General features: G+C 35.8%; 1 long non-coding RNA gene across 1 annotated transcript in view; it reads left to right on the top strand.

Annotated features, from left to right (window-relative positions):
* The first annotated feature begins 581 nt into the window (after positions 1-581).
* Positions 582-22666, top strand: part of LOC131383684 (uncharacterized) — a 65236-nt gene continuing 43151 nt past the window's right edge. Inside the window, exon 1 of the long non-coding RNA XR_009213893.1 lies at positions 582-729. This is a non-coding gene — a long non-coding RNA (uncharacterized LOC131383684). The remainder of the gene's footprint in view (positions 730-22666) is intronic.

Here is a 22666-nt window from a genome sequence, read left to right as displayed (position 1 = left end):
TTATATCTCTTCTGGGTCTAGCCACCCAGCAAGTCTATCCAGCCCCAAGCTGGTACTGGGGGTTGTCTGCATAGAGTCCTGTGATGTGAACCATCTATAGGTCTCTCTGCCATGGAAGCCAGCACCTGTTTCAGTGGAGGTGGCAGGGGGTGAAATGGACTCTGTGAGTGTTCTTAGCTTCGGTGATTTAATGCACTAATTTTGTGCTAGTTGGCCTCCTACCAGGAAGTGGTGCTTTCCAGAAAGCATCAGCTGTGGTAATACGAAGAAGAACTGGTGGTGGGCAGGGCCCTAGAAATCCCAAGGTTGTATGCCCTTTGTCTTCAGCTACCAGAGTGGATAGGGGAAGGCCCATGAGGTGGAGGCAGGGCTACGCGTGCCTGAGCTCAGACTTTCCTTGGGCGGGTCTTGCTGCGGCTGCTGTGGGAGATGGGGATAAGGTTCCCAGGTCAATGGAGTCGTGTATCCAGGTGGATTATGACTGCCTCTGCTGAGTCATGCAGGTTGTCAGGGAAGTGGGGGAAACCTGGCAGTCATAGGCCTCACCCAGCTCCCACGCAAACTAAAGAGCCAGTCTCACTCCCACCATGCCCCCCTCTCCAACAGCTCCGAGTTTGCTTCCAGGCAGTAGGCAAGCCAGGCTTGAGAAGTTGCCCCAGGCTACCCGCCTAGGTTCTTCCCCCACCTGTGAAGTCTGCACACTGGATTCGTGCACTCCTCCGAGTTCTGGTAAGGAGGCTTCTCGTCCAGTTCAAATTGTTACAAAGTTCAGCTAGAGATTTCCTCCTCTCCCTATGGCGTTTTTCGCTGCTCCTCTGGCCATCCTCCAGAAGGATCCCTGTGGTGCCAGGCAGGAATGGCCTGCTTGGGGACATAGAGAGCTTCCAGGGCTTTTCCCGCTGCGTTCTCCACTCCTGTATTTCGCTCTGCTCTCTAGATTGAATCAGCTGCAGGTAAGGTTGGAACTTCTCTCGCAAACAGAGCTTCAGCTTCCCCAGTGGGGATGTGTGTTCGGGAGAGGAGGATCTCTCTTCCCCACTTCCGCAGTTGGGGCACTCACAGTATTTAGGGTGTTTCCAGGGTCCTGCATGAGCAGTCCACTTCCTTCAGAGGGTCTGTGGTTCTTCCTGGGATTCCTGGTTTGATCTTGCAGTTGACCTGGAGCTAAAATCCATGATGCGCTCCTCTGCACAGTGCTCTGTCCGTCCAAGTCAGATGTGCAATCTAGTCCTGCCTACCGTTCGCCATGATGATCCAATCCATGCTCTTGGTTTTATGTATGGTAGTCACACACTCATTCCCTTAGAATTTCATATTCAAACAAGATTCATTGCATGCCTACAATTTTCCAAGCATTGTATTAGATGTCATATGCAAAATTATGACAAGTGCTGTAAAAATATGTGGAGTAGTGTAATTCTAATCAGCTTTCAAAAGCCAGATTAAATCTCAGTTTTACTTCAAGCTCATATGACCATCTCTGTTCTCTTTCTGAAATTCTGTAACTTTTCAGTGCAAGTTTTAGAAAATAACATCAAGGCAAAAAAAGAGCAAAACATCATAGGTTTACAGCACAATTAATATTTTACAAAGTAAATAAAGCACCTAATAGTTAATCCCCATATTATTGGAACTCCAGAAATGCCACAATAGCCCATGTGTAACTGTCCCTTAGAAAGATAACCAGTGTCCTGACTTCTCACACCATAGGCAGTTTGGAATAAGTGTAATCATACAGTTTATACAAGAAAGAAGTATATGTCTTTCACTCAATTTATGTTTGTAAGAACATCATATTTTTACACATTGTAATAACTAAGTAATCACTATTGTACTGTATTCCATTAGAGTAATATAGAATTTATTTTTTCATGTTACTATGTGTAGTTACTATTTTCCAGCTTGGGTTAGTAAGAATACATCTGATATTACTATTCACATACAAGTTATGTATTTAATTTATGTACAATTCATGTAGAGATATGTTTTTGTTTGTTTTCGAGAAAATACCTAAGAATGCAATGGCTGGGTCAATGGTGAGCGTATATTTAAACTGATAGGAAAGTGACTAAATGTTTGCCAAAGTGACTATACCATCTTCCATTTTGGTTGGTTATATTATTGTAAATTTCCATTAGTTTCAGTTGTCCACATTCTCTCAAACACTTGGTGTGGTCAATCTTTTAACATAATCCATCCTAAAGGGTGTTTAATGCTATCTCCATGTGGTTTTAATTTGCATTTCTCTGATGATTAATGAAGTTGAGCATGCTCTCATGTTCTTAGCTGTCATTTTTATAACTATCTTTTTAAAGTTTCTGTTCAAATATTTTGCACATGGAAAAAAACCACACAGAGATGAGTTGTTTCTCTACTTACAATTAAATTGTAAGAGTTAGTCCTATATTCTAGACAGAATTTTTTCACATATATGTTTCAATAATATTTTCTGCCAGTTCTGGCTTGCTTTTTAATTTTCTTAATTAATAAGAAATAAATTTAACTTCTGCCCCATATGTCATCGTGAGGCAGGAATTAAGTTTATCTATTTTTTAATCATCCATTGTTTATTTTTTCATAAGAAATATTGCCCCCCTAGTGTTTTGATTTAGAAGCTTTAGTGTTTAACTTTTATGTTTTTATATACAGCAGTATACTTCCATTTGTCGCCATCCAGCTCCTCATGATACTACTGACATATATGTTTATTTTACATATGTTTTAAATCAAAAACACTTGCCATTAGGCCAGGTATAATTTTTTAAAATAAGACTTTTTTACTTATTCACATATTTATGGTTTCCTGTGTTATCCTTTCAAACAGACCTGCAGTTTCTTCTCATATCATTTCACTCACCTTGAGGAATGATGAAGATGCTTAACATTTTCTTAATGCTGTTATCTTAACAAATTTTCTTACCTTTAGTTTATATGAAGTCTTTGTTTTACTGTATTTTTAAAGGCTATGGCCCATAGGTTTAGATTTCTATTTGGCTTTTTTCTCTTTGATCCTTTAAAATGGTCATTCCATTGCCTTCTGATTTATGATGTTTCTAATAAGAAGTCAAATATTAGTATTTTAATTTTTCTCCTGTATATAAAATCTTCCTTTTATTCTCTGGCTGCTTTTAATATTTCCTCATTGTCTTTGATTTTTAAAAATTTGACCAGAGTTAGATTTCCTTTTTTTAGAAAAACATTATTTTTTAAAATTTCTGTGGGTACATAGTAGATGTATATATCTATGGGGTGTATGAGATGTTTTGATGTAGATATGCAATGTGAAATATGCACCATAGGGAATGGGATAGCCCTCCCCCCAAGCATTTATTCTTTGAGTTCCAAACAATCCAATTACATTCTTTAACTTATTTGAAATATACAATTAGGTTATTATTGACTATAGTTACACTACTGTGCTATCAAATAGTAGGTCTTATTTATTCGTTTTTTTCATAGTATACAATATGCTTTTTGGAACTGTATTTTATATTTTACCAGATTTGGAAGATCCCTATTTTCTTTCTGCTTCTTCAGTTACATACACAGTAGATAGCATAATTGTTTTTCCTATAAGTCACAGATGCATACATCTATTTTCTAGTATTTTTCCTTTCTGTTCTTATGTATATTTCATGTCTTCTGATCTGTCTTTAAGCTTACTATTTCTTCTGCACTATCTAATCTTGACTGGAGCTGCACAGAAAAATTTTCATTTTAGATATTTTAATTCTTGGTTGTTGAATGCTTATTTGGTACTGTTTTGTATTTTTCACTTCTCTGTTTACTTTCTCCATTGGTCATTTATTTTGTACACCTTTCCATTAAAACATTGAACATTTTAATAATAGCCGTTTTAAAGTTCTTGGCAGTTCATTCTAACATACACAGGATGTCTGAGGCTATTTCCACTGACTACTTTTTCTCATAATGATGGTTCGTCTTTTCTTTATGGGGGAGTACAGTATAGTTACTCATTATAGTGATATTCTCAATCTTGCAGATACTATATTTTCAGAGTCTAAATTATGTTTTATTTCTTTAACAGTTACTGAGTTGTACAGATTTATCCTGTTGAAGAGTGACTTTAAGCTTTTTTTAGGGTGAGTTTTAAGTAGACTTACTGGTGAGGTTTGACCATCCTACAGAATAGACTGAATCCTTGGTGAGTTTAGAAAGGCTTTTTTCCAGTCTCGACAGTCTGAAAACCAATGTCTTCCAGCAATGCATATTTATTTATTTATTTATTTTATTTATAATTTTCAGTTCACAGACCTTCAGTAGCTATTCTCTTCCAGCAATGCATATTTATTTATTTATTTATTTATTTATTTATTTATTTATTTATTTATTTATTTATTATTTTCAGTTCACAGACCTTCAGTAGCTGTTCTCTGTCCAGTCCTGTAATGTTTTACATGCACATGAGTCACTGGCTAAAGACTCAAGTGTAACCTTATGTAGATTTCTAAGATTTTTTCTCTGAATGGATTTCTTGTCTCCACTACACTGTCCTACAGATTCCAACACCCTCAATGGCCCCAAATTTTGATTTCCAGTTTCTCTACTTGATGGGATCCTTGGTTTCTGTTTATTTCCCTGTTCCACATTTTGGAAACTTTCTCCACCTAAAAAGCAGCCATGAAAGTTGAATACATCTTGTGCATTTCATACTTCTTAAGGATCTCCTTCATAAGCTGCCTATTATTCAATATCCGAGTATACTGTCTTCATAGATTTTGTCCAGGTTTACAGTGTTTATGCAGGTAAGACATTCCCATTACTCCATCATAGTTAAAATAAAAATCTGTCCATATTAATATTTTTGGCATTGTTTCTGTCATGAGACATTTGACTTAATAGTTTGACCTCTTATTTGACTATTCCAGCTGCTCTTTAATACAATTGTCTTTTTGAAATAAAGCTCAGAATTTTGCTTATGCCGTATTAAATTCATATTGAAACGCACACTATAAGCCTTTCTAAATGCCTAAAGATAAATCTAATAATTTTGGCATGTGAGGAAAAGCAAATAGAAATTAAATTTATTTATATGCATTTTTCATTTAAAAAATTCCCTGAAACTGAGAGACTATATTCTTTCCTAATTACTATTTGGCAATTGAAACAACTCAATGTCATACCATTTTAGAAAGAATAATACATGAATGACAGGACTTTTAAAGGAACTACTGGTGGTGACTGTAAAATATCTTGAAATGTATGGGGTAAGTTTATCAAGTCAAATAAAAATCTGGTGGTGCGTATGTCTTTATTGCCTGCCATGGTATCTAGCAAAGTTCAAGAATCATCGATATTCATTGGCCGAGTGATGGAAATAAAGTCAAGAGCTCACACTACTGGAATACTATCAGTTTCTACAATAGATGAATCATTCCTTATCCCATCTGTCAGAGCCTGCTCAGCAAGAATTTAGAGAATTTGAATGGAAGATGAAGTGAAAGTGACACAATGAATTCCGTGTATTATACAATATTCAGGTAATACACATTTATTTGGAAATGGGAGACTAAATCGAATCATAGGCTCGGCATGGTGGCTCATGCCTGTAATACCAGCATTTTGGGAGGCCAAGATGGCAGGATTGCTTGAGGCCACGAGTTCAAAGCCAGCCTTGTCAACATAGTGAGACTCTGTTTCTACATAAGAAAAATGAAAAACAAAAAACTAGCCAGGCATGATGGCATGAGCATGCAGTCCCAGCTATTCAGAATACTGAGGCAAAAGATCACTTGAGCCCAGGAGTTCCAGGCTGTAGTGGGCCATGATTGTGCCACTGCACTCCAGCCTAGGCAACAGAGCAAGACCTTGTCAAAGAAAAGAAAAAAAAAAACAAAACAAAAACCCAAACAAACAAACAAAAATCCCCAAACACAGACCCATGTACACGAGAGCTATAGAAAATATAAAAATAATGATAATATAACCCAATTCCTTCTTCTAACAAAGGAGAAAAGCAGGATAAGAAAGACATCGTAGCCTAGGAGGAACAGGAAGTTTGGTGTGAGATAGTTCTAATATATAATTTTGACTGCACTACTTACTAGCTATATTGAATCACACAAGTCCATTAATATCTCCAGGATTTAGTTTCCCCATTCCTAAAATGTGTGCTGCACTGTTAAACTTACAGAGTTATTATGAAGAACACTCAAGTACTTGGAATTCACTTGGAACAAAGTTCAAACTTTAAAAAAATTATATTTTCTTTCTATTTTCTTTGCCCAAAGACACATCATAAGTAATTGGCAGTCAGCTTCGCAGTTCAGACCCAGTGTTCTTTTTATACACACACTGTCCTCCACAATGGACCAAAATCTTTTCCTATTTCGCAACTCGCCGATAAAGGACACAGACAAGTGATACAGGTATACATATTTTTAATACCTATATGACAAAAATAGCATTACTGAAATTGCAAAAATTTTGTCGCAAGAAAAATTTTGAGTACTTTTCAAAGGACCTACTTCTACGTTTACAAACTATTTTTCATGTCTGATTAATGAGAGAGAAACTTTGGAAACAATTTAATCTATCCAAGGATGTGAATGTTAGTTTCCATTTTTCAAGCCTGATTACAGAAGAACTTCTAAAGCAGTTTAATCTGTTCAGGGATGCTAAACAAATATGTCAACATTCATTCTGCATTTATGTCTGTAGCAGTTAAAGGAAGAAATGTGGAAATAAACAGAATTCAGTATTTTCTCTCCGTCTTTTCTTTTTTAAGAACTAAGAGACTCCAGTGCATTTTATTTTCTATAGAGGATCCAAACTCCTAACTGAGATAAATCCATTTCAGATTGAAGTTTTTAGTAGCCTTACCAAGCAGTTTATTGGTTGGCACTCTGCCACAAATTGATCTATAACCTCATAGTTCACTATTATGCAAATACAAATTTGGCAAGAAGACGTGTGCTATGATTTTTCTCTAAGGATAATCACATATTTCAAATTTCAAATACAAAATTATGTTTGACATTTAATTTGAACATGGCTTACTTTTAAAAATAAATAATATAAAATCTGTCCTGTCATACTTTGGTTGAGAAAGTGTTTTTCTTTTTGTGTATTTTCAGGTTTAGTGCTTTATATCTGCAGGACATATGACTCTCAGACACATATACTTACATGTGCCTGCTGGATATATACATAATTTTGAAGCTTCTCTTGAGAGAAATATAAGACATTGTTTCAATAGAAACAGAGCAGGTTAGAAAAATTATTGTGAGTCAGTAGACACGTCTCAAAATTGTTAAAATTCATATGTCCAATCATCATTAATTATACAAAATGAGGCTGACAAGTTCACATGCATTCAACCGTGTTGTACAGGGAATTATTACTGATGAATGACAGATGAAATGTAATGAAGATTGGATGTGAGTAATTAATCCAGGAAAGGTCCACTTTAGGAAAAAAGTTGTTATTTCACTCTTCTTATATTTAGCCAATAGGGGTCAGCACCACAGCTGTGGTAGATGACATTTCCCTTTGCTCTTGTATCCACAGAGCTATTCTGATGTAGATATGGCCCATTGTCAAATCTCAATGGTGTCAAGTCATGCTGAACACTAGTTTTAATAAGTTTTAATATCTGGAAATATACCAAACACTGTGGACTGTTTACAGTTTTTCTAACAATCAAATGCCTGACAAACTTTATTTCAATGTTCTGGGTGAATCAGCACACACATTAAACAAGATGTATTACTTAAAATTCGTTGCAAGTTTGTAGATCGTTTTTGGGAGGATTTTCAATAACAAATTAAATTGCATAATAAATCACCTCCAAAGAATTCACTGAGTTTATAATGTAGAATAATGAAATGTGCAATATATGAAGTGAAACATCTCATATTTTAACCTTTATGCTAAGTGAAAATAGCAGGTAGAGGTAGAACTGTGTTTATAACAGTGTTTTCCTAAGGTATTGAGAGGAAAATGCAGGCCTAGTGTGACATATTATTTATTCCCTAGACTCTGTTTGCCACATGCCAAGTAAAATTCACTATATTGCCAACTTCGTTGAATTTTCTCTCACTGAAGCAGTCAGGGTCAGACTCATATGAAAGAATGCCATTTGGTATGGTTTAAAGGATTTCAAAGGCCAATCCAAAAATATATTCTCCACTTGCTATCATTGTAACTGACATTGCAATCATTTCTAAGTCTCTGTGCTAAGTTGATTGCCTATCCATTCACTCATGTTTCCAATCATGTAACCATTTATTCATTCACTGTCCACTCATTCAGACATACACACATTTATGCCTGAGCACACCTATTTATGCCTGTATTCATTTTTAAATTTAACAAAATTCGCATAGTGTGCTTGCACAATGAGGGATATAGCAAGAAAGCAACAACAATAACAAAAACTGCCAAAGTCCCTGCCCTCACGGAACTTAAAGTCTAGAGAAGGATTCAGATAGTAAATAAATAATTATAATGTAGCATGTTCAATGAAATGAAATGTGCAGTGCATCCAGGAATTGAGAGACAGTCTGAAGGGCCTGCGTAGAACTTCTTGATGAAAAGATGTGTAAGCTGAGGCCAAGAAAATGGTTATATGGAACCAAGTTCAAGGAGGGAAGACATGGGTTGGGAGGCAAAAAAGACAGTCAAGATTTCTGTAACTTTTTTCAAACTATCTATATAATAACCATCATCATCAATGTTGATTGTAGTCTTCTCTATCCCTGATATATCAAACTATTTCCTTAAATACTAAAATTAATTATAACAATCTTTACTTTTACAGATGAGAGGACAGGAGAAGAGAAGTTATATGGTTATGTGTCCAAAATCACGGCCTGTGTGGCGTTTGATCCTGTCATCATGTTGCTAACTGGTTATTACAGAAAACCAAATACCACATGTTCTCCCTTATATGTGGAAGCTAAACAGTGAGAACACATGGACACAAAGAAAGGAACAGCAGACTCTGGGGCCTACTTGAGGGTGAAGGGTGGGAGGGGACTGAAAAGCTACCTATTGGGTACTATGCTTATTACCAGAATGACTAAATAATTTGTACACCAAACCCCCGTGACATACAATTTACCTATGTAACAAACCTGCCCGTGTACCCTGAACCTAAAACCAAAGTTAAAAAAATAAAATTAAATAAAATCACGGCCTGAACAACTCCGAAGCCCACCATTGCCACCCTTTACCACTGGCCTCTTTCGAAAGGCTCACAGTATTGAGTTACCCTAAACAGCCAAGCCTGATAGTTCTCTGGCTTTTACATTCATTATCTGGCAGGTTTCTAAAGTTACACAAGTCTAGGATTGTGGTGTTAGGCCCTCGAAAGCAGGTGTATGTGAGAGCCTATTCTATCATGGTGTGGTATAATGGGGAGGAGGTTAGAGGGATTCATATGAATTCTGAGAGAAAGTAGGGAGGTTTTAGGCTGGAGGAATAGTGTGAGCTTAAGAGAAGTATTGTTCACAATAGGAAGTATAGAAAGATGAAACAAAACCACATCTACCTACTTGTTTTACCTTAAGCATAACTGCAACTTAAACAGTTTACTTTCTGATGGAAACTGGTTGGTACTAAATTAAGTGTAGTGAAATATAGCATTTTCTATACTAACTTAAAATTTTCAAAGACACATAATATAACATAACACCAAACAGGTAAAAAGTTATTTAGGAGAAACCTAAATTATTAAGACATAATGAATTCATAGATATAGGTATAGATAATACAGCTATAACAATAGCTATGTATAACATATATGTAGCTGTAAGATATAGATAACATCATGATCTATGTAGATATCAGTTGCATAGTGGAATGAGGAGTGCCAGCGTACCCTGACTGAAATTCTGACTCTTTTACTTTCTAATATTTGACTTTAGGTAAATCATATCATTCCACCAAGCCTCAGTTTTCATGATTGTAAAGTGTAAATATAAATTCCTATCTGAAAGAATCTAACTAAAAAATATAGATAGATGTAAGAACATAGTTCAGTATCTATTATCTTTGTAACATTCAATATCTGACAAATAATATTATTACTGTAAATTTACCAGCCTTCCACTGAGCAAGATGCCATCAACCTTAATGAAAGTAAGCGTATAAAATAAAATATTTGCAACATTTTCCCTTTACCTCTCTCATAAACATACATAATCCCTGTCTCTCTCATACATATACACGCATATCCAGATTATATGAAGAACTAGGATTCAATAGAATAAAGACAATTGATCTCATCAAAATATGAAAAAAATGAACATCAAATTTATCAAAGGAGAAATAATTCAAATGGCTAACAAGTATAAATGATTGGAAAAATGCAAATTAAAACAATGGAATATCTGAATGAGTGAAAATACCTAATGTTGACCCAAGCAGGCATAAAGAAATCAACTCTCATGTATATTTGAAACCCAATTTTTAAGTATCTATCAAAATTTTGAAAGCACGTTCTGTTTACTCAGCAATTCTGCTTAGAGATTTCTTATAGAGAAATACTTATACTCTAGGCAAGTACAAAGATGTTCACCATTCTTATTATCTATATGAAAAGGAAATATAGTGAATTCTATCAATAGAATAAAGCTTTAATTTGTGTTTATTTTTAATTTTTTTAATACAAGGTCTCTCTCTGTCACCCAGTCTGGAGTAGAGTGACATGATGATGGGTTGGTGCAGTCTCGACCTCCTGGGCACAAGTGATCCTCTCATCTCAGCCTCCCAAGTAAGCCGGGATGACAGGTGCACACCACCATGCCAGGCTAATTTTCTCTCTCTGTATATATATATATATTTTTTTGGTTGCGTGTGGGTCTCACTACGTTGCCTAGGCTGGTCTCTGACTCCAGGGCTCAAGGGACCCTCCCACTTGGGCCTCCCAAAGTGTTGGGATTACAGCCGTGAGCCACCATTCCCTGCTAATGCTTTAATAAATTATTGTCTGCAATGCAAGCTAGTATCCATGAGCTTGAAAGAGATGTAATAAAATCTATCTGCAAGTTTGCAATATATATAGTATGTATTATAGATAATTACATATAGTGTATAATATATAAAGTAATATATATATGATATATATAAAGGAATTTATCCAAGAGATAATTTAAACTGAAACAAAAATACAAACCTATTATTTAAGAACATTTATGTAAAACCATACACAGATTCACACACACCCACACACAAAACCCTAAACTATATATTCTGTATTTCTGTAAATGCACTGTGAAAAAAAGCCCTGGAAAAATACACAAGAAAATAAATCTAACCCCTGTGAAGGAAGGTGAACTCTGCAGTGACAGAGGGTAAAGAGGGCATTTCATTTTTACTGTAACCATCTTTTTCATGTTAAAGAAGAATATTAAGTCATACTTTCATAATTTTTTAAGCATAGATTGTGAATATTTCTGGAGTTATGCTGTAATTTTGAGAGGAAACAGAGTGTAAGTTGGGCATTCTAAAAATGAGACTGAACTCACACATGAATCATGAATCTCAAAACTTATTCATGAACTTAATATTTTTGTGGCCCATTTCCCATTTTTCTCTACTTTTCACCATCTTACCCCCTTTTTTTTAGACAGAGGGTCTCAATCTGTTTCCCAGGCTGGAGTGTAGTGGTAAGATAGATGGCTCATTGCAGCCTGACTCACTACAGCCTTAAACTCTTGGGCTCAAGTGATCCTCCTGCCCCAGCCTCCCAAGTAGCTGGTACTACAGGCATGTGCCACCATACCCAGCTAATTTTTAAATTTTTTTGTTGAGATGGGTATCTCACTATTTCGCTCAGGCTGGTCTTGTATTCCTGGCTTCTAGTGGTCCTCCTGTTTTGGCCTGCAAAGGCGTTGAGATTACAGGCCTTGGCTACCATGCCCGGCCCCATTTTTTTCAAACAAATAAAACAATTTGGAATATGAAGACAAAATGCCAATTAAAGAGAAATATCAGTAATCGTTTATTAGTATCTTTTATTATTATTGATATGAGATGCTATAAAATGGTAACAAGACATACCTTATTATTTTAGCGAATATATATTATAAAATACGTAATTTTTATGCTACATATATATTGCTCACATATATTATAAAACACACAACTTTACAATAACTTCCACATTTTAGAATCTAATTTTAAATTTGCTTAGTATTGTTGAATTGAGAAATTCTTGTCTCTGGTCATTATTATGAAACAGGAAGGTGTCACCTTCCCACTTATGTGTCATTGTGACAAAAATCCTCTTTTTTACACATCTTGCATTTTTCTCATTTAGGATCAAAACTGATAACATCTCTTGTTTTTAATGGCTTCATTTTCTAGAAATTCCCTGCAGATGAACTTTATCATCCGTGTGGGAAGGAAAAATGTATTTGAAATTTCAATCAAAATTTGGACTATTTTCCTATAGGAAATATTTAAGCTTTTTCATTTGATCTATTAAAATCTACATTACTTGAAGGCAAAGATGAAGTCTTAGCCATCTTTGAATTTCGCCTTTAGCATGGGGTCTGACACTTGATGTTGGGTGAATAAATGCCTTAGCAGATATTCAGTAAACATAATCTAAGGCTAAAAATCCTGGAACTGAGAACCAAAAAATTGACGTCAGAATCCTTGTCTTACTACTCACAAATTATTTATTTATTTAACCTGTCTAACTTTACTTCCTGTCTGTTAACTAAACATAATCCTACTTACCAGATAGGGAGTTGGGAGAATTAAACATGGTGAATAAATGAGATGGTTTACATATTTAAGATTATTATTCAGCTATGTATTTGATATTATTCTGGGCAAAGGGGGCACATAAGTGCCTAAGTTATTGAGTTCCTACCCTTACAGAGCTTCACTACTACGGAGGAAACGTGCATTACATGAATGATCATGTAAATAATTACAAAAAGAAGTTTAGGGAACCTAAATTTGTCAATGGATGTAGGAGATGTTTCTGTAATTATATAAAATTAAAGACCAAAACATGACAGCCAATCGAGGAAACAGCAGGTGATATAGAAGAGAACAATACTTACTGAGGGTATAGCAACCTCAGAATTAAGTGAGAGGATGAGAAACTGAGGAACTTTTAAAAGTCCAGTGAAGCTGAAGGACTCTGGGAAAGGAAGGTAGGTTCATGAGATGGTAGGAGCTATATTTAGCATAAAATTATGTACCAGAAACTCTTGGTAGAGGATCAGCTGTCTGGCAGATGCAAAATAAGTTACAAATAGGAAGAGGAGATGACAAAGATGGTGATCATGATAAAACAGTTTTCTGAGCAAACATTTTTAAAAAGAGTCAATCTGTATGATACACAGATTGTGGAATTACAGTTTATTAGCCTGTGGTTTATATGTTTGTTTAGCTACTAAACATTCTGATCTTCACTTTCAAAAAGTTTAAGTGAAGTCAAATTCTAATCATCACTATCATCATAAAAGCAACTGATGGTATCAATGGCTGTGCTTAGGGCCATAGTGGCTAGTTAGTCATCGTGATGATTTTCTTGGCTATGTGTTTAAGTTTAGCAAAAAAAGAAAAAAAAGTTTGTGTGTGTGTGTGTGTGTGTGTGTGTGTGTGTGAGAGAGAGAGAGAGAGAGAGAGAGAGAGAGAGTGTGAGAGACAGGCAGAAAGAGAGAATAAAGACCATTGAGGCCTTTCTGTCTTGATAAACTGATGAAAAGAAAATAAGTGCAAGTTTAACTAATTCCAAGAAATGTTTACTAAACACACCAATTTGCAATTTGAAATTTAGTCTGTGCCAAACCTTTGGGCAATGACTAAACAAAGTTGTATTATAAGGCTACCTTTCTTAATCAGATAATTATTTTCAAAATAATGTATCTTCTGGGTAAAGGGAAAGGTAAAATAAAATTCTTGTTTGCAAATATATGCTCAATTATCCACGTATGAAATATGTGTTAAATGCTTACTCCATTTGTTACCTCTGGAAAGCATTGGATCATATCACTTTCTCATTATTTGGCCATCATCAGGAAATAAATTCCATTTTACATAAAATACTAGAAAATCAAATCAACTTTTACAAAATATTTTATTTAAAAGCATATAAGTGCTCAAAATGTCACAATATTATTAATTATTATTATTGGCCATTTTGAAATCTACATTAAGTTATATAGCTTTGAGAATTTCAATTCCAGTATTATCTACACATAGACAATAGTAAGATACAGCAAGTAGTTTTCAATACCAGCATGGCAAGTGCTTCACTACTATTAAGTTCGAATTTAATAGAATTGTGCAAGATAAAAATGTCTAAGCTACCATCTTATTAACTGAAGTCCCAGATACCTCTCCCTGAGAGATTATAGATCTGTCACCATAGAGTTGTAGTCACCTGTATATTAAGCAAATGGGAATCAGGATGTTAAATAGCTGCTCAAACACTCAAGCCACAGGCTAATAGATCACAACTTTACAGCATATATTCCCAAGCTTTCTCAGAAAACTGTGCTTTGCTTTGATCATATGCTTTTTCAAGTTGCAGTGTATCCAGGGGGGAAAAAGTTGAGTTATATATTCACTACCCAGTCCTGCATAATAAGAAAAATGTTAATTATCTAACAGCGTGTTCACATTTTCTACTAGTTGGCAAGTATAGGATTTTGGCTGCTATCACTTCTCCAGTAGGTACTGGAGTTTTACACATTTGTTATCAGCACAGAATTTGCCTTGTCTAGTTGTACTGCCTACATATTCCACTGTTCCAGGAGTCATTTAAGCATATAATAAATTGAGTTTCAATGAGCTGGAACCTCCCGCTTCAGCCGATTTTTCAGCAAATTATTTTCCAGCTGTAGCTTCAGCAGGAATTTTTCTCACTCCTGAAAAGATGGCTGTAACGGTGACATATTTTATATGCCAATTCTAAAATCACTTTAATCGGATGCTTATTATGCATTAAGTTAGTGATGAGCAAATTTTAAAAAGGTTCAAATCACTCTATGGATATGGCAAATATCTTTAATAGACTTCGTGTTTTGGCACAAATGTCTGATGTGACAAAAACAAGGCCAATATATTTGGGGCTTCGCCATAGAGCAGGGAAAAATGCTGTTTCACCATTTATAGTGTGTTTTCCTGCATATTCATGTTCCAACAAACATCACTGAACTATGAAGCAGGTATTGATATTTGAGGATCAGAGGACCCCAAACTTTGAATTTAGTTTAATCGCTGGCATCTGTTCCCATTTAAACTTGAGTTCTCTCTTGAAGCAAATAGATATGAAGGGTATTCAAATGAAACACACTGAGATGTTAATTGCAAATGACTGGTTTACCCCATTTAGGATTCTATATATACTTGGCAATAGCCTAATTTGGTATGTGTGTCCTAATAGATATAGATAGATAGATAGACAGAGCTATGCAGACATAGACATGAATATACATGTGTATATGTATAAATAACATAAATATATGTATAAATAACAAATATATGTATAATCACATAAATATATGTGATTATACATATATACATATATTTATATAACACTAATTATGTGTAGAAAGATGCCTAGCACTTTACTGTTTTTTTTGTCTGCAGTTGTTCTCACTATGCTATACATTTCTTTTGATACTATACCTTCTTTTATTTGAGAAACTTTTCCCACTTCAATGTAGACGCATAAGGAAGAGCAGAGAGCAATGGGAAACACATGCAGAAATAAAGCAGAGGTTTGCTTTAAAAAACTTATGATATTGCCATCATATAGGTGATCTGTCATTGTATAAAATATCATTAGGCAGCACATGACTGTATTTAAGGTGTACAACTTGATGTTTTAATATATGTATAAATTATGACATGATCATCACATTAAGCTAATTAACTTACCCAATACTTCACATAGTTACGTGTGTGTATGTATGTGTTAAGAACGCTTATATGTGAAACGCTGTTTCTACTAAAATACAAAAGATTAGCTGGGCGTGGTGGCGCACACCTGTAGTCTCAGCTACGTGGGAGGCCGAGGCAGGGGAATCACTTGAACCTGGGAGGTGGAGGTTACAGTGAGCCAAGATCGTGCCACTGCACTCCAGCCTGGCAACAGAGCAAGACTCTGTCTCAGGAAAAAAAAAAAAGAACACTTATAATCTACTCATTTTCAAGTATTTCATGTGTGGCTAACTATAGTCACCATGCTGTACATTAGATCCCCAGAACTTACCCATCTTGCATAACTAAAACTTTGTACCCCTTGACCAACATCTTCCCATTTCCTCCTCCTCCAGTCCCTGGCAACTATTATCCTACTCTCTGATTCTATAAGTTTGGCTATTTTAAATTCATATATAAAGGATGCTGTATTTGCCTTTCTCTGTGTGGCTTATTTAATTTAGCATCATGTCCTCCAGTTCTGTCCATGTTGTCTCAAATGGCAGGATGTCCTTTTTTAAGACTGAAAATATTGCACTGTGTATATAAACATTTTCTTCATTCATTCATCCACTGAGAGGCATTTAGTTTGCTTCTGTATCTTGGCTATGGTGAATAATACTGCAATGAACATGGGACTGCAGAAATCAGATAGGTCTTGGAGAATTCTCGCTTCATTTTCTTTGGATAGATGCCCAGATATAGGAATGCTAAATCATACGGTTGTTCTATTTTCAATTTTTTGAGGAACCTTCATACTGTTTTTGATAATGTCTGTATCAGCTTATATTATCACCAACAGTGCACAAGGCTTCCCTTTTTTCTACATTCTTGCCAACACCTGTTATCTTTTTTCTTTTTGATAGTAGCCATTCTAACAGGTATAGGGTAAAATCTCACGGTTGTTTTCATTTGCATTTCCCTGATAATTAGTGGTGTTGAATTCCTTTTCATTTGCCTGTTGCACCTTTGTATGCCCTCTTTGATAAAATGTCTATTCAAGTCCTTTGCCTATTTAAAATAATCAGATTATTTGTTATTTTACTATAGAGCTGTATGAGTTCCTTATATATTCTGGATAGTAACCTCTTACCATATGTATATGTTGAAAGTGTTTTCTCCTATATTTCCAATATTATCTAATATTTTCTTAACTGTTGATTGTTTCAAGTTCCTTTCTAGCTTTAAAATATCTGTCCCCCTGGTTCTTTCTTTTGGAAAAGGAGTTACTGTGTTGCTGATTATCTTGTTAAAGTTTCCACAGATAGCAAATTTTATAGACAGAGTTTAAATACAGTTTTTGTTGGTGGTGTTATTGTTTAGCCACCAAAGCTCATGCTCCTAACCACCACGCAACATTATTTTCCATGGCAATGTTCTTTGCTTTGGAGGACAGCATAGCCTAGTCTGCTAGGAGAATGACATGGAAAGAATTTCCATAAAAAGTAAGCTTTAACAAATTGCCTAACATAATTATTCTTTCATTTCATCTTTTTTGAAGTATTCTTCTAAATAGCATTCATTTATGCATTGCATTCTGTCATTCTTCAAACTATCTCCTGTATCTTTTTGTTTGCTTGTTCTGTATTGCTCTGTTTTATATGTTTGTTTGTTTGTTTTTTCTGTGTGAAGTATCATGTGGACTAGGTACATCTATGGGCCCCGTATACTATATTTTGATTCTACATGGAATTCATTCTCTTTATTTTGTCTTTGCAAAGTGACTATTAAAGACATGGCCAAAGTATTTTTTTTAATTTAACCTACGCAATTCCATTTCATTCTAAAACTGGTAACCCTAATTCAGTTGATAAATATAGTAAATGATTATAATATCAACCTTTGGTTCCTGTTTTATTAACTACTTAATAGCCCACTTTCTTCCCTACATGGGAATTTGCCATGTTGTTCTTAGGGCTCTGTTGCCTCCAGCACTTAGCACAGGACTTCATAAATAATAAATTATGACAAAATTAAGGGATGAATTTACTTTTCCTCCCAATGTTTTGTTCCAGGAACTTTTATCCATTTCTTAATTTCACAAAATTGGGAAGATGAATTGAGTGTCTTTATAGTCACTGAGTAAGATAGGTAGAGATGGATTTACACTCTATTTTTGCAATGAATAAACTACTAGTTGCAAAAGTCTGTAAAGACTTGTTTAAAACTAGAAGTTAAATTGAAATTCTATTTTACTTTGCACGAAGAAATCAAGTCACTTGGTCCCCCTAAAATTAGACTAATCTCTCAAAAGCATAAATTCATTAATTGAATACTTAACACTTTTTGATGACACTTTCTTACACTTAATACACCATTCAAACTCCACAGGCTTATGAATTTGCGCCTGATCTGGGGCCTATATAACTATGTGAACTGACTGAGATCCGGAGTTCCACTGTTTTTCATCCTCACTCTTTAATTCTCCAGACACACTAGCCTTCTCAACAAATTTTCCAATTCCCAATTATAGAAAGCTTAAATCCACGTATCTGCTAGCACTAGCTCTCTCATGTAGCTGGAGTGCTCTTTTCCAAGTCTTTTAGTGGAAAGTCTTCTAGCACTTTTTATTATACTCATACATGAGTACAATAAAAAAACATATATATCATAGCCTAAATACCACCTCCTCAGAGATGCTCTCTCTGATTACCCAAAATAGCTACGAAGACTTTAACTATCCTATGAACCTATGTTAAATTTCTCTGCAGAATGTGTAATGATCTTTGTGAAATATTTAATAATTTTTCTCTTTCTAAGTTGTGGAGAGAAGTGATCAAAAGCATAGACTGTGGTGTCAGGCTGCTATGGTTTGAATTCAGACACCAACACTTCCTTGATTTTTTGTTTTTGTTTTTGTTTATTTTTGAGACAGAGTCTCATTCTATCGCCCAGGCTGGAATGCAGTGGCACGATCTCTGCTCACTGCAACCTCCGCCTCCCGGGTTCAAGCAACTCTCCTGCCTCAGCCACCCGACACCAACACTTTCTAAATGTGTTACTTTGGGCAAGTCCATCCACTTTTCTAAGACTCAGTCTCCTCCTCTATTAAAAAAAAAAAAAAATGAATATAATGGGCCAGGCTCTATGGCTCATGCCTGTAATCTCAGCACTGTGGGAGGCCAAAGAGGGCAGATCATGAGGTCAGGAGTTCAAGACCAATCTGACCAACATGGTGAAACCCCATCTCTACTAAAAATACAAAAATTAGCTGGGCATGGTGGCATGCACCTGTAATACCAGCTCCTCAGGAGGCTGAGGTAGGAGAATCACTTGAACCCAGGAGGCGGAGGTTACAGTGAGCCGAGATCGCGCCACTGCACTCCAGCCTGGGAGTCAGAGCAAGAGTCCATCTCAAAAAAAAATAATAATAATAATAAAAGCATCTATCTCATAAGGTTGTTTTGAGGATAGGATGAGATAAATAGTAAGTCTCAATAATACTACTCATTTTTATTCACCACTATATATCCAAGACCTAGTTACAGGGCCTAAAGCCTTATAACTTAAGAAATATTTACTGAATGAATACAATAATTTATAATTATAAATATTATTTTAAAAGAAAATATTTCTGCCTGTTTCCTGTCACAATTTCTTCCATCCACTCAGCAATTTTTCTTCATCAGTTTTCTCCCCTCCTTCCCTTAGCACTCTATCCACACTTAGCTGGCTCATAATTTTTTGCATATAAACACATTCATAATTCTCACATCTTGGAGAAAAATTCACTTTACATACCTGTTTCCTCTTTTTTATGACCTTGAAAAAATAGCCAACTGTCTACATTAATTCCTGAACCATTACATTACGGCTTCTATCATATTACTTTTATGGGATTACTGCTGACAAAGTCACCAGTAAATTTGTTTGTTCTTTAGTCCACTAGAGAATTTCTACTTTTTATCCTAGTTACTTATCAGTTGCAGTTTACTCTTCAGAGCGAACAGAGACACTGAGGTTGGAGAGATCTGAATTAAATTGCGCTATATACATTAAGAAATTTTGAAGCCTTTGGCAATTCACTTAATTCTGAGCTTCAATTTTCTCATATGGAAAATGAAGATGGAACTAATCTACCTTGAAGTCTTCTTCATTCAATTATTTACTCAACATATATTTATTAAAAGTCTATTCTATGTCTGGCCATGCTGTAAACACTGGAGGTATAGCAGTAAACAAAACAAACAATTATTACTCACATGGATTTTGCAATATGTGGTTATTAATCAAAACAAATAAACATATTTGGTAACATGTTAGCATTGATAAAAAGTGAAAGCAAGGATGGAAGTGCAGAATGATAGAAGGATGGGGAGACTTGCTATTTTAGATAAGGGGTTGCAGTTTTCAATAGGGTGTGTTTTTCGAGAAGATGACTTTTTTGGGGGGAGACAGAGTTTTGCTCTTGTTGCCCAGGCTAGAGTGCAGTGGCACAATCTCGGCTCACTGCAACCTCCGCCTCCAGGTTCAAGCAATTCTCCTGCCTTAGCCTCCCAAGCAGCTGGGATTACAGGCATCAGCCACTGCTCCCAGCTCCCAGCTAATTTTTGTATTTTTAGAAGAGATGGGGTTTCACCATGTTGGCAAGGCTGGTCTCAAACTCATAACCTCAAGTGTTCCACCCAGCTCGGCCTCCTAAAGTGCTAGTATTACAAGTGTGAGCCACTGTGCCCGGCCAGAGAAGATGACTTTTCATTGGAGATCTGAAGAAAGCATGACTACTGGAGGAGAGTAGTGGTGAGGTTGGGAGACATTCTGGGCAAAGAGAACAGCAAGTATAGAGGTGCTCATACGGATGCAAAAGAAGATGTTTAAGAAACTATAAAAGCAATGTGGTTGGAGTGACATAAAATACAAGTATAATACAAGATATGAAAATAGTAGCTTAAATCAGGGTTATAGCACTTAAAGTAATAAGAATGATCATATTTTTGATATATTTTATGGTAAAGTCAACGAGATTTCCTGATAGGTTAAAAATGTTATGAGGAAGAGAAGTCAAGGACAACTCAACTTTGGCTTGGGTAACTGGTGGAACACATTTACAATTTATTATAATGGGGACAATTTCTGGAGAAACTAATTTAGAAAGGAGATCAAGAGCTCAGTATTTTTAATGTTATGTTTAATATGCCTTTACACATATAAGAGTAGATATTGAATATGTGAATTTGGTGTTCAAGGAGGATATAATAAGGTTAAAAATAAAAATGTGTGAGCTATTAGCATACAAATAGTATTTAAAGTTATGACACTGGCTAGGAATATGAAGAAAAAGAATGAAACTAAAAAAAATAAAGCAATCCAAGGACTAATCCCTGGGAGACTCCACTGGTTAAAGAATGAGGAGATAAGAAAGCTGAAAAATAGACTGAAAAGGAGCGATCATGAGAGTTAGAAGAAAAGCCAGGAGATTATATATATATATATTTTTAATGCCAATTTCAGAAAGTGTTTTAAGTGTTTTAAGAAAGATGGAGCATTTAACTGTGCCACTGCTACAGACTGCCCAAATGACTGAGAAAATATCACTGAATTTAGCAATGAATTTAGATTCATTAGTGATATTGTTTGGCTGTGTTCCAACCCAAATCTCATCTTGAATTCCCATGTGTTGTGGGAGGGACCCAGTGGGAGGTAATTGAATCATGGGGGCAGGTCTTTCCTGTGCTGTTCTCGTGACAGTGAATAAGTCACAGGAGATCTGATGGTTTTAAAAAGGGGAGTTTCCCCGCACAAGCTCTCTTCTCTTGTCTGCCACTATGTGAGACGTGCCTTTCACCTTCTGCCATGATTGTGAGGCCTACCCAGCCATGTGAAACTGTAAGTCTAATTAAAGTTCTTTCTTTTGTAAATTGCCCAGTCTTGGGTATGTCTTTATCAGCAACGCGAAAATGAGCTAATACAGTAAACTGGTACTGGGAGAGTGGGGCACTGCTGAAAAGATACCTGAAAATGTTGATATGACTTTGGAACTGGGTAATGGGCAGAGGTTAGAACAGTTTGGAGGGCTCAGAAGACAGGAAAATGAGGGAAAGTTTGGAACTCCACAGAGACTTGTCAAATGGCTGAGACCAAAATGCTTATAATGGTGTGGACAATGAAATCCAGGCTGAGGTGGTCTCAGATGGAGATGAGTAACTTGTTGGGAACTGGAGCAAAGGTGACTCTTGTTATATTTTAGCAAAGAAAGAGACTGGTGTCATTTTGCCCCTGCCCTAGAGATTTGTGGAACTGAACTTGAGAGAGATGATTGAGGGTATCTAGCAGAAGAAATTTGTAAGCAGCAAAGGATTTAAGAGGTGACTTGGGTATTGTTAAAGGCACTCAGTTTTTTTTTTTTTTTTTTTTTTTTGAGCCGGAGTTTCGCTCTTGTTTCCCAGGCTGGAGTGCAATGGCATGACCCCTACTCACTGCAACCTCCGCCTGTCAGATTCAAGTGATTCTCCTACCTCAACCTCCCAGGTGCACGGCACCCACCTAGCTAATTTTTATATTTTTAGTAGAAGTGGAGTTTCACCATGTTGGGCAGGCTTGTCTTGAACTCTTGACCTCAGGTGATCCACCTGCCTTGGCCTCCCAAAGTGCTGGGATTAGAGCCATGAGCCACAGCACCCGGCCAAAGGCACTCAGTTTTATAAAGGAAGCAGAACATAAAAGTTGGGAAAAATGTACAGCCCGACAACGTGATAGAAGAGAAAATCCAATTTTCTTTTTTCTTCTCTTTTTTTTTTTTTTTTTTTTTTTT

The sequence above is a fragment of the Hylobates moloch genome, unplaced genomic scaffold (genome assembly GCF_009828535.3).
Source record: "Hylobates moloch isolate HMO894 unplaced genomic scaffold, HMol_V3 SCAFFOLD_6, whole genome shotgun sequence".
NCBI classification, from domain to species: Eukaryota; Metazoa; Chordata; class Mammalia; order Primates; family Hylobatidae; genus Hylobates; species Hylobates moloch.
This window is presented reverse-complemented; position numbering and strand designations above follow the sequence as displayed.